Source organism: Oncorhynchus kisutch, linkage group LG19 (assembly GCF_002021735.2).
Source record: "Oncorhynchus kisutch isolate 150728-3 linkage group LG19, Okis_V2, whole genome shotgun sequence".
NCBI classification, from domain to species: Eukaryota; Metazoa; Chordata; class Actinopteri; order Salmoniformes; family Salmonidae; genus Oncorhynchus; species Oncorhynchus kisutch.
This window is the reverse complement of record NC_034192.2, coordinates 49248266-49261760: the sequence shown is the minus strand read 5'-3', so window position 1 is coordinate 49261760 and position 13495 is coordinate 49248266. Positions and strand designations below refer to the sequence as shown.

The window sequence follows — 13495 nt, the reverse complement described above, 5'->3', positions numbered from 1 at the left end:
GAGCTTACTACATGGGTTGGTCTTGCAACACATAAACATGGCGTATTGCCGTTTAGCTCAGCTCATTGGCTATCTACCCAGCTAGATTTCAAGACGATCAGTGGTCATTGGGTTAAAAGACAGTCAATCAACGAAACAGCGGGCAAATCATTGGTGCACAATGATGTCATGACTTGTTGTCTTCAAATCGGTTTCTTTCAGTCAATACGTCCCACGAAATCGCCCATCAGGTTTGATTGTGTTACAAACGAACCAGTTGATGTAAGTGAAACAAAACATGACTGGAAAAGTCACGTTCTGTGTGGGTTATTTGCCTGGAATGTGTCGTCGAAAATGGAATGAGACGGAATTCACGACACAAGCGGTTCACAAAATGTTTCGTGTTAGGCTATAAAAACGGATTTTATCAAACAAAAGTTCATTCATTGTGTAACAATGAGCATTGGAATTGCAAACGGACGAAGATCATCAAAGGTAAACAATTTATTTTAATGCTGTTTGTGATTATGTTACGCCTGTGCTGGTTAAAAAAAAAGAATTATGGGGCTCTATGCTCAGATAATCGCATCGTATTCTTTCGCAGTAAATCCTTTTTTAAATCTGACAACGCAGTTGGATTAGCAAGATTCTAGGCTTTCGATACATGTGAGACACTTGTATTTTCATGAATGTTTAATATGACTATTTATGTAGCGATCACCGTATGTTGTGGAATTTCAGCCCACTAGCAGGTTCCGTGCGCAGGGGGGTTAACTTCTTGACCCTACCCATCCCTTAAGCGGGATGATTGTCATCAGCAACCGCTGAATAGCATAGCGCCACAATCAAATAATATTACAAAAAAATATTCATATTCATGAAATCACAAGTGCAATATTGCAAAACACAGCTTAGCCTTTTGTTAAGTTATAAAACCGACCCAACTCCCCCTCCCCTCTCCTGTGGGAGACTGGGGGTTTGGGCTATCTGTCCGCCATGTGCCAAACTGATCTGGCACCTTTGAACCTCAACAAGGAGAGAGAGTCACGACACTAGCATACAAAATATATGTGACTACTATTCAATTCAATTCAAGGGGCTTTATTGGCATGGTTAACATGTGTTAACATTGCCAAAGCAAGTGAGGTAGATAATATACAAAAGATATAGCATATACTATCTTACTTAATGATCAACATCAATGCTTTATTTTTCACTGAGACCAGCAATTTCGGATGTCTGCTATGCCACTCTACTATTCTGTTACAAAGACTTGTGGAAAGGATTCGCTCATCTTGTGAATTGTTTTTTTTTCTCTCCATGTTTCTTCTCAGGGATTCAGTGGTGACCTGCCTCAATACACTGGAGTGACCTTTACCACCAAGACAACTGGAACCAGGAGAAAGAAATGAAAGAACGGGGAGCATCCAGTCAGTCAACCATTTTAAGTTGCAACCTGACAGAAACAAGCAATCTTTTTTATAGGCATCGATTACGGTTTGTCTTCTACAGTTTAAAGGTGTGCAATTTCCAGAGATACTAACCAATCCTATATACTGTATATTGTTTGGTTTGTGCTTTTTTATTTCTTTGATGATTTCTGAAATGAAGTGTGAATGCATGTGCATATGTTGATTTAGTAGTCCATTTCAAAGAGTTGAACTTTGAGGACAGTTGTGTGAATCATCCTATGTACCATTATTAAAAGCTACATTTTAAATAATGTGATGAATCAGACAATGTTTTATTCATTTTTTTGGTTTGATGATTCGACACAGCCCTACTGGTACATGCTGGTACATTATAGCTATAATTACAGTACGCTGTTTGGAGAACGTAATAAACCTACATTATATACAATGTTTAAGAAGTCATGCTATCTTATTGGTGGTTTCATGGGTTACAATAAATACCACACCAATAATACATTTAGCAAAAATTATTTAAAAAAAATATTTTTTAACCATACTGCAATTATACATGATTGAAAATAGAGTAAAATTAATTATTGTCTGAAAAAAGAGAAAAATGCCTCATAGTGGCAGGAGCCTATCTCCCGATTCTATAGCGGTATGCAGCTTGATGTACAAGTACACCTCCTGGACAGGACACTTAACCCAATCCATCTCCTTTACGCTGAGTGCAAGGCAGAGAGGCATCCAGTCCCATTTTTAGAGTAATTGGTGTGACTCAACCAGGGATCAAACCCTCAACCATCTTATCTCAGGGAGGAAGGACACTAGCACAAGGCCAATGAGTTGTCTCACAGTTAAACAGTATGTCTAAACAATGGACTGAGATACAAGAGATACGATACAAGAGGAGGACTTAGAATCACTAAGCAAGTCTAAAATAACAATACACAGATTAAAGGTCAAACTTTTCAGGAGTGATTTAAAGACCTCAATGGTATTTGGCCCTCTACCTGACAGGACAAGCCGTCCCATAACCGTGTTGCTCTGATCAGCTAGATGCAGGCAAAAGTGTGCAATGTGTCCCTGTCTGTCCATGTGTCACTGTCTGTCACCTCAAATCTTTCTCTCGACCTGTGTGCACTGTAGTGGAAAATCGATTCAAACATGACACGACCAAGAACTTTGAATTCAATGATAGACTTTTAATACACCCGCATCATAAGCCGGAGAGCCCCGCAGGACCCACACCCTCCAGAGCTCTCTCTCTCCTTTTTATCTCCATGCATACATCATCAGTTCATCCCCCAATGCAAATACAGTTACATTCCAATCCATGCATCCTGCTTGTTCAGCCCAGTAACGCCCACATCTGCTTTCCATTGGATCCTAATGGTTACCAGCCCCTTGCTTTGACCCTTCACTCAGCTTACTGCGTTCTCCTGTTTGTGTGTTATCTAGGGTCAGCAGACTATGTGTCTCTTCTGTTTTTAGTATGCTCAGTTATACTAAAAATACTATACATTCCTCTATGCTATAGGCTTGCTTTATCTCTGTAATTAACTATATGTGTCCCTTTTGGTGTCTTTCATCTCCTTTAGCTTTAGAGTGCCTAGCTGTTCTGGTCGCCTTCTCTTCATATGTTTGTATAAGATTAAACAGACTTGTGTCTCCCCTGTGATGTAACTGATATCTGTAATTCATCTGGGGTCATTTGGCTGACCCCCTCCTTCGTATATCACTCTGACCTTTGTATGTCCAGTCATTTCTAGGCGTCTATGTGTCTGCATTCCTTTAGTGTTCCCGGCTGTTCCATACTCCCATGGTCTTTCTCGGCTTTCTGTCCTATACAATAGACAATGCATTTTACCAGAACAGGAAATTAACCCATACATGTATCTTTTCTTGTATTACTAAAATCATGTATATGATTTTCTCCCACAGCACCTATATTGTAAACTTTCATTCATAGGCTAGGTTGTGGCAACCTCATGATGGGTATAGTGAAAATTTTGCCACTGTCTTACTTGATAGAAAATATCACTGTATCAGTAAGGCTAAAATGTCATGACTGTTTAAACACATTGTACAGTATATTAAGAACAGTTTATTTACCAAACTACATCCATTCCTCTGCACATAAACAATGTTCAGTCTCAATCTGAGTACCTGACATTAGAGTACACACTCTCCTGTTATGTCTGTCTCTTCTTTGTTCCTCTTTTAGTTTTCCTCTCAGAGAAATGCAATGCAGCATAATTCAGAGTCTCTGGGTCTTGTTCCTGTGAATAATCATCATGGTGTTGGTTTTTGATACAAATGTAGTCATAATAATAGCCAGATAATTAGAGTATCTAGTATCATATTGGATATCACCTACCAACAGGCCAGTACTATAACAATTGTATTTATTTACCTGATCACATTCGGTGGTTGAGTTGTCATGTCCAATATGCTGAGCAACACTCACTGCTAACATGAATAAAAACAAGCATGAACATGACAAAAGTCAAGATAGGTAATAGACAGAGATATTTTACTTGATAACAAGTATTGTGTAAAATGTATTAGGTGTTCATCTACAGTTTGTAATACCAGAGAGCTCACCTTTATAATGTTCACAAATTGTCTTTTTATTTCTGCTGAAAACGAGTATAATGATCACAATCACACAGAAAACTGATGTCACTCCCAGTCCAATGACAACATGATCCAGAGATCTTCCTAAAAGGAAGAAAAAATGTAATAAATAGAGTCGACATATTCCTTATATTAAAATAAAATGGTAGGACAGATATACAGCCCTTATATTAAAATAATATAGTAAGGGAGATATACCACCCTTATATTAAAATAAAATAGTAAGCAACATATATACCACACTTATATTAAAGTAAAAACATTTTTTAAAATATACCACCCGTACATTAAAATAACACATTAAGAGAGATATTTATACCACCTGTATATCAAAATAAAATAATAAGAGAGATATATACCACCATTATATTAAAATAAAATTGTAAAATAGATATATACCACCCGTATATTAAAATAAAATATGAAGAAATATGTACTATCCTTATATTAAAATAAAATATGAAGAAATATGTACTATCCTTATATTAAAATAAAATAGTAAGAGAGATATATACCACCCTTATATTAAAATAAAACAGTAAGAGGGATATATACCACCATGTATATTACAATAAAATAGTAAGAAATATATACATATATTCGTTTCTGGCTGCTGGCTGCTGGAGAGAGAGGTCATTAGCAGATGAGCTCCCGCATTTTTCAGCATGTTTTTACAAAAATATTTTATTTAGAGTTAGATAAACTTTGTCCTGCTAGGTGACCTAAGCTGGGACATGCTGTAACCACCTGACCAAGTCCTAAAGATGTGGGACTCCCTAAACCTTTCTCAGATTATCACCAATCCCACAAGGTATGACTCCAAACACCCAGAAAAGGCTTCTCTTATTGATGTTATCCTCACAAATAATCCTGTAGGTGTCAGTCTGGTGTTTTCGTGATCACTGTTTTACAGCCTTGTGTTCGTAATGGCTGCTCAGTAAAACGACCTGTCCTGATTTGTCATAGACGCTTGCTAAAAACATTTAATGAGCAAGCCTTCCTTCATGAACTGGCCTCTGTAAAATGGTATAGAATCAGCTTGATCCTCTCCATCAAAGACGCTTGGACCTTCTTTTTTTATATTTTCAGTGGTATTGTTAACAAACACAACCCCATAAAGAAAATAAATTAGAATTAAAAACTGTTTCAGCCCCTGGTTCGACCGTGATCTTGCAGAGTTACTCCACCTCAAGAATTACATTTGGTGAAAGGCTCGACACATGCATACTCAGGCTGACTGGCTCTCGTTCAGGCAAATGAGAAATAAGTGCACTCAGGCTAGGTAGGCCAAAGTTAGTTACTTTAAGGAGCAGTTCTCTCTCTGTGGGTCTAACCCCAAGAAGTTCTGGAAAAAGGTTAAAGAACTGGAGAATAAACCCTCCTCCTCACAGCTGCCCATGTCCCTTAATATGGATAGGGTAGACGCTAGCATCTCAACTGGCCAATTGCTGGGGGAAATGCAGAGCGCCAGATTCAAATAAAATGCTATAAAACTCAAACTTTCATTAAATCACACATGTAAAATACTCAATTAAAGCTACACTCGTTATGAATCTAGCTAACATGTCAGATTTAAAAAATGCTTTTCGGCGAAAGCATAAGAAGCTATTATCTGATAGCATGCATCGTCTGCACCAGCAGTAAACAAAGGAGCTAGCGTAGCAGGCGCTACACAAAACGCTGAAATGAAATATAAAATATGCATTACCTTTGACAAGCTTCTTTTGTTGGCACTCCAATATGTCCCATAAACATCACAATTGGTTATTTTGTTCGATTAATTCTGTCCATATATATTGAAAATGTCCATTTCTAAAGCGCGTTTGATCCAGAAAAAAACAGCTTACCAAAACACGTCACTACAAAATATTTCAAAAGTTGCCTATAAACTTTGCCAAAATATTTCTAACTACTTTTGTAATACAACGTTAGGTATTTTTAAACGTTAATAATCAATCAAATTGTAGACGGGCAATCTGTATTCAATACAGGAATGAAACCAAACCTGCACTGCTGTTCACGTCTTGCGCAACTCACAAATGTGTCCCCAGTTCCGGGTTGACCTACTTATTCAATGCACAAAGGAATAACCTCAACCATATTCTGAAGACTGGCGACATCGTGTGGAAGCGGTAGGAACTGAAAATGGGTGCCTATTAAATATCCAATGGCAAAGACAATGTTGTCAACAGAGAATGGAAAAAAATCTGAACAGTTAGTCCTCGGTGTTTTGCCTGCTACATAGGTTATGTTATACTCACAGACATGATTCAAACATATTTAGAAACTTCAGAGTGTTTTCTATCCAAATCTACTAATAATATGCATATCGTATATTCTTGGCATGAGTAGCAGGAAGTTGAAATTGGGCACGCTATTTATCCAAAAGTGAAAATTCTGCCCCCTATCCCCAAGAGGTTTTAAAGTTGATGATGTGGTTGTTACTGACAAGAAGCACATGGCTGAGCTCTTTAATCACCACGTCATTAACGTCTTTGGGACTGAAGGGCAGTATTGAGTAGCTTGGAAAAAAAGGTGCCCAGGGTAAACTGCCTGCTACTCAGTCCTAAAATCCCAGAAGCTAAGATATGCATATAATTAGTAGAGGTGGATAGAAAACACTCTGACGTTTCTAAAACTGTTTGAATGATGTCTGTGAGTATAACAGAACTCATATGGCAGGCAAAAACCTGAGAAAAAATCCAACCAAGAAGTGGGAAATCTGAGGTTTGTAGTTTTTCAAGTCAATGCCTATCGAATATACAGTGTCTATGGGGTCATATTGCACTTCCTAAGGTGCGTTTGATCCTAGGCTTCCACTAGATCCTTTTTTTATGCTTCTAATGTGAAGGAGGGGGGAACGAGAGCTGAATGCGTCATGGGTCTGGCAGAGTGGCATGACCTGATCACGTGAGAGTTAGCTGCGTTCCATCGTATTTCTACATACAAAGGAATTCTCCGGTTGAAACATTATTGAAGATTTATTTTAAAAACATCCTAAAGATTGATTCTATACTTCATTTGACATGTTTCTACGAACTGTAATATGATTTTTTGTCTGAACTTTCGCCTAGACTTGCCCACGCATTGTGAGTTTGGATTGTGTACTAAACGCGCGAACGAAAAGGAGGTATTTGGACATAAATGACGGACGTTATCAAACAAATCAAAAATGTATTGTGGAACTGGGATTCCTGGGAGTGCATTCTGATGAAGATCAAGCGTGTTCAGCCCAGTAATCCATCCTCATGAGGTGCGAGCACGACGGCCAGACATAAACTCGAAAAGTTCCGTTACAGGTCGTAGAAACATTAAAAACAATGTATGCAATCAATCTTTAGGGTGTTTTTAACATAAATCATCAATAAGGCTCCAAACGGAGAATTCCATTGTCTGTAGAAAAGCACTGGAATGACAGCTAACTCTGTCGGGACCACGCGTCACGAGCCTGAGACACTCTGCCAGACCCATGACTCATTCAGCTCCCATTCCCCCCTCCTTTATAGCAGAAGCCTGAAACAAGTTTCTATAGATGGTTGACATCTAGTGGAAGCCTTAGGAAGTGCAACTTGACCCCATAGACACTGTGTATTCAGTAGGCCAAGCTTTGAAAAACTACAAACCTCAGACCTCAGGTTTTCGCCTGTCATATGAGTTCTGTTATTCTCAAAGACATCATTCAAACTGTTTTAGAAGCTTCAGATTGTTTCTATGAAATGCTAATAATAATATGCATATATTAGCATCTGGGTCTGAGTAGGAGACAGTTCACTCTGGGCACGCTATTTCATCCAAAAAATGCTGCCCCCTATCCCAAACAAGTTTTAAGTCAGGATTCCAATTTGAGTCTCCCACCCCTTCTAATGTGACTATCCCTGATGCTTCTCCCTCTTTTTCCTTTGCCCCGCTACAAGGTTTCTCCCTGCAGGCAGTCACTGAGTCCGAGGTGCTTAATGCAAAAAAACTTTACGGAAAAAACAAACCATGCAATAATCGGAGACGGTGCTCAAAAAATAAATAACATTTTCCGCCATGTTGGAGTCAACAGAAACCACAAGTAACATTATGAATTTTCCCTTACCTTTGATGATCTTCATCAGAATGCTCTCCCAGGAATCCTAGTGCCACAATAAATGCTTGTTTATGTTCGATAATGTCCATTATTTATGTTCAAGTAGCTACTTTTGTTAGCGCGTTAGGTACACAAATCCAAACGCTCGTGCAGGTCCCACATAACTTCGGACAAAAACCTCAGAAAGTTATATTACAGGCCGAAGAAACATTTCAAACTAACTATAGAATCAATCTTTAGGGTGTTGTTATGAAAAAATGTTATAAAGTTCCAACCGGAGAGTTCCTGTGTGTCTAGAAAAGCAATGGAACGTAGGTCGATATCATGTGAAATGCCCGTGACCAGGAAATGGCTCTCTGCCAGTAACCTGACTCATTCAGCTCTTATTCAGGCCCACAACACAGTAGAAGCCTCATTAAAGTTTTTAAAGATGCTTGACATCTAGTGGAAGCCCTAGGAAGTGCAACTTCATCCATATCCCACTGTGAATTCAATAGGGCCTGGGTTGAAAATCGACCAACCTCAGATTTCTCACTTCCTGTTTGGATTATGAGTTATGTTATACTCACCAACAACATTCAAACAGTTTTAGAAACTCCAGAGTGTTTTCCATCCAATACTAATAATAATATGCATATATTAGCAACTGAGACTGAGGAGCAGGCCGTTTACTCTAGGCACCTCTGGGCACCTTTCATCCAAGCTTCTCAATACTGCCCCTGCAGCCATAAGAAGTTAAATGCTCTACAACAAAGCTTTCTTAGTGTCCAACAAGCTTTCTCTACATTTAAACTTGTTCTGAACACCTCCAAAACAAAGGTAATGTGGTTTGGTAAGAAGAATACCCCTCTCCCCACAGGTGTGATTACTACCTCTGAGGGTTTAGAGCTTCAGATAGTCACCTCATACAAGTACTTGGGAGTATGGCTAGATGGTACACTGTTCTTCTCTCAGCACATATCGAAGCTGCAGGCTAAAGTTAGAGGAATCCAATTCTAGATTTATCGTAATCGCTCCTCTTTCACCCCAGCTGCCAAACTAAGCCTGATTCAGATGACCATCGTACCCATGCTAGTTTACGGATACTAGATCCTACCCATGCTAGATTAGATCGGTAGGTAAGGGTGCTCTCGAGCAGCTAGGGCCATCAGATTTGCCACCATTGCTCCTTATAGGACACATCACTGCACTTTATTCTCCTCTGTAAACTGGTCACTCACATCCCCGGGTTGCTCGTCTTTTCAGTTCACTGCAGCTAGCGACTGGAATGAGCTGCAACAAACACTCAAACTGGACAGTTTTATCTCTTCTCTTCTCTTCTCTTCATTCAAAGACTCAATCATGGACACTCTTGCTGACAGTTGTGGCTGCTTTGCGTGATGTATTGTTGTCTCTGCCTTCTTGCCCTTTGTGCTGTTGTCTGTGCCCAATAATGTTTTGTGCTGCTACTGTGTTGTGCTGCTACCATGATGTTGTCATGTTGTGTTGCTACCATACTGTGTTGTCATGTGTTGCTGCCTAGCTATGTCATTGTCTTAGGTCTTTCTTTATGTAGTGTTGTGTTGTCTCTCTAAATCGTAATGTGTGTTTTGTCCTATATTTATATCTATATACATTATATATATATTTTAAATATTTTTATTTGTCCCCGCAGGAGGCCTTTTGCCTTTTGGTAAGCCGTCATTGTAAGTCATTTTTTCTTAACTGACTTGCCTAATTAAATAAAGGTTAAACAAAAAATATTAAAATAAAAATATTAAAATAAGAAGAGCGTCTGGAAATCACAGAGGAGGATCAGGACTGTTCCTGGCAACTGTTGATTTCTGGTGACTTTTCCTGCCCTTTCAGTAGCCGTGGCATCAACCAGGTGGTTGCTACATTTTTGGTAATGTACGACCAGTACCTACAGAAAGGAGTGGCTTCTATGAAGGAATTGAATGCAGGAAAAGCAGCTGTAGTGCTATGATGAGGGGCTCTCTCTTTCGTCTCTATCCTGCCTTTTCAACCCAAACTTCCTCAACTCCCTTTCCTTAGCATCAAATAAAATAAAATAAAATCAAATTTATTTATATAGCCCTTCGTACATCAGCTGATATCTCAAAGTGCTGTACAGAAACCCAGCCTAAAACCCCAAACAGCAAGCAATGCAGGTGTAGAAGCACGGTGGCTAGGAAAAACTCCCTAGAAAGGCCAATACCTAGGAAGAAACCTAGAGAGGAACCAGGCTATGTGGGGTGGCCAGTCCTCTTCTGGCTGTGCCGGGTGGAGATTATAACAGAACATGGCCAAGATTTTCAAATGTTCATAAATGACCAGCATGGTCGAATAATAATAAGGCAGAACAGTTGAAACTAGAGCAGCAGCACAGTCAGGTGGAAGTTGAAACTGGAGCAGCAGCATGGCCAGGTGGACTGGGGACAGCAAGGAGTCATCATGTCAGGTAGTCCTGGGGCATGGTCCTAGGGCTCAGGTCCTCAGAGAGAGAGAAAGAAAGAGAGAAGGAGAGAATTAGAGAACGCACACTTAGATTAGCATGTCTAGAGACATTCAATATCCTTCTCCATCATCTCAATTCACATTTGTTGTGTTTGTCATTTTGTTTTGCTTTTTAAAGCGTTGAGATTATTTATTATCTAAGAATTTACAGCTGAATTTACAGCTCATTCATTTCTGGTCAATGATGTGAATATTGTTATTGGAAAAGGCACATAGACCTCAACCACTGTGCTGTACACTGACTGTACAAAACATTGTCCATGACAGACTGACCAGGTGAATCCAGGTGAACGCTATGATCCCTTGTTGATGTCACTTGCTTAATACACCAGTGTATATGAAGGGGAGGAGACAGGTTACAGAAGGATTTTTAAGCCTTGAGACAATTGAGACATGGATTGTGTATGTGTGACATTCAGAGGGTTAATGAACAAGACAAAATATTTAAGTGCCTTTGAACGGGGTATGGTAGTAGGTGCCAGGCGTACTGGTTTTAGTGTGTCAAGAACTGCAACGTAGCTGGGGTTTTCACGCTCAACAGTTTCACATGTGTATCAAGAATGGTCCACCACCCAAAGGACATCCAGACAACTCGACACAACTGTGGGAAGCATTGGAATCAACATGGGCCAGCATCCCTATGGAATGCTTTCGACACCTTGTATAGTTCATGCCCCAATGAATTGAGGCTGTTCTGGGGCAAAAGGGGGTTCAACTCAATATTAGGGAAATGTTCTTAATGTTTTGTACACTCTGTATACGCACCACATAAATATTACAAACCTTCTATAATTTATACACTATAACACATAATATTCATTACTTACCAATATTTAGGTTTGTTCCATTGCCAAACAGGATCTCCCCACATGTGGCCACAGCACAGTAGTAAGTGCCAGCATCAGAGAGACTGAGGTTGTTCTTGGAGAGGCTGTAGACACAGGTCTGTGTAGGAGAGGGAGTCTCAGGGCTCTTCTCACACTCTTCTCCCAGGGGTGTAAATAACTCCTGGATGGGATTCTCCTGATCCGGCTCTGAACCAGTACACACTGTGTTCTCCTGTACAGGTCTGAGAGAGTACTGTACACTGTAGAATCACAGAGTCTCCTGGATGGACTGGATCAGAAACTAGGTTGCTGCACCAATGTAGGGTGATTGTGTCCTATAATGTGTAATTGTATTTAGAAAATGATTCATATGCTTGTAAAGTGGAGATGTCATAGAATTTTAAATAGTAAACATTCTTTTAGGCACACGGCAGTTTTGGAAACAGTGCTTTGCTTGCTAGAAAATAGTGATGCGGTTGCTAATTAACTGTAAACCTTTTTTTATTTGTCAGTAATTATTCAAATGTATTCACCCCACAGTCAGCCAAGATGCTTAGCTAGGCATCTTAAGAGTTGTTTACAGTAAAAGTTAGTTAGCTACCATTTCTACACTCTTTTGCTAGCTATACCGTAACGTTGTCATTTCAAAAACCTGTCAAAAATGACAAGTGTCTTTACATTTGACCATTATGACACGCATCCATGAATATCCACTTTCTATGCATACTGCAGCAAGATTGTTAATACTTTCTCGGAACATCAACAGTATAAAGCAGTGTACATCTACTGTATGTATAAAAATACACAAAAACCTTTGGTGAATATTGAAATATGTAATTTAAATCAAATTACCCTTCACAGCCAAAAATGTTGCATTTCCATAGTTCATCCCATACATTGTCCCAATTCCACAAAAGTATGTTGCCTCATCTAATGTGCTGATATTTCTGATAATGAGATTATACCCATATTGAGATTCCTCCACTTTGAAACGTGGGTTCTTAAACTCTCCTTTAAGTACAGGTTCTGATGCATAGGACACAGATGCGACAAGATGGGGCAGTTGGCCAACAGTTTGTCTGTACCAGTACAGGAATTGTTCAGATTCTGCTTTAGGACATGGCAAAGATATATTGTCTCCAAATAGACGAGTAGTCACTGGTATTGGTTGAGGAGCATCTTCAGTCTGAATCAGGTCTGCCAAAATGTGAATGTAATCAGATGTCAATTTTAAATGGAAATGGACCATGTTATACCTTTGAATAACAGTGTATATTCTAGATTAAGTCATCAAACTACTGCAATTCAAATTGTCTGAAGATATATCGGTCACATTGCTGTCCAAACTGAATATATTTAATTACCTTTAGATATGACTTTCCAATATGATATTGTTATTCTTTTAGATTTTCAATTTTACTGTTCAGTAAAGTACTATGTGAGATTAGGACATGCACTTACACACTTGAGAGAGAAGTCCCCAAAGAAGGCAGATTCTGATCATCCTGATATGGACTAACTGTAGCTTTAACAACTGTTTTTCTTTGTTACTATGAATGACTGACTGACAAAATGAAAAGAATTGTGGGATGTTTAAGATCTCAGAAATACTTGATTGGTTAGGGGAAAGACATGCATCCCTTCCTGTGCAACATTTTCACCCATTTTCAGCCATGTACTGTATGCAATGTAAAGATTTATGTTGTGCATAATTTCTTGGGGCCTATATAGAGCTATATAGTCCAGGACTAATCTGTGTCTGGAAAACAAATTCACGCTAAATTTAGCCACCGATAGCTAACTATCAATGGAAGTGATAAGTCAATTGTGCAGTGTTTTTTTATGGAACGATCACTTTTAAGTAACATCAAACCAAATAGAGTTTTTTTGGCAATGAGAATTGCATGATTGTTGCATGATGTTAGCAAATTTATTTACATAAGTATTCAGACACTTTGCTATGAGACTAGAAATTGAACTCAGGTGCATTCTGTTTCCATTGATCATCCTCGAGATGTTTCTACAACTTGATTGGAGTCCACCTTTGGTAAATTCAATTAATTAGACAT

The 13495-nt window shown here is 39.0% G+C and overlaps 1 pseudogene; it reads right to left on the bottom strand.

Annotated features, from left to right (window-relative positions):
* Positions 1 to 3421: 3421 nt before the first annotated feature.
* Positions 3422 to 12986, bottom strand: LOC109864932 (uncharacterized; annotated as a pseudogene).
* Positions 12987 to 13495: the final 509 nt, after the last annotated feature.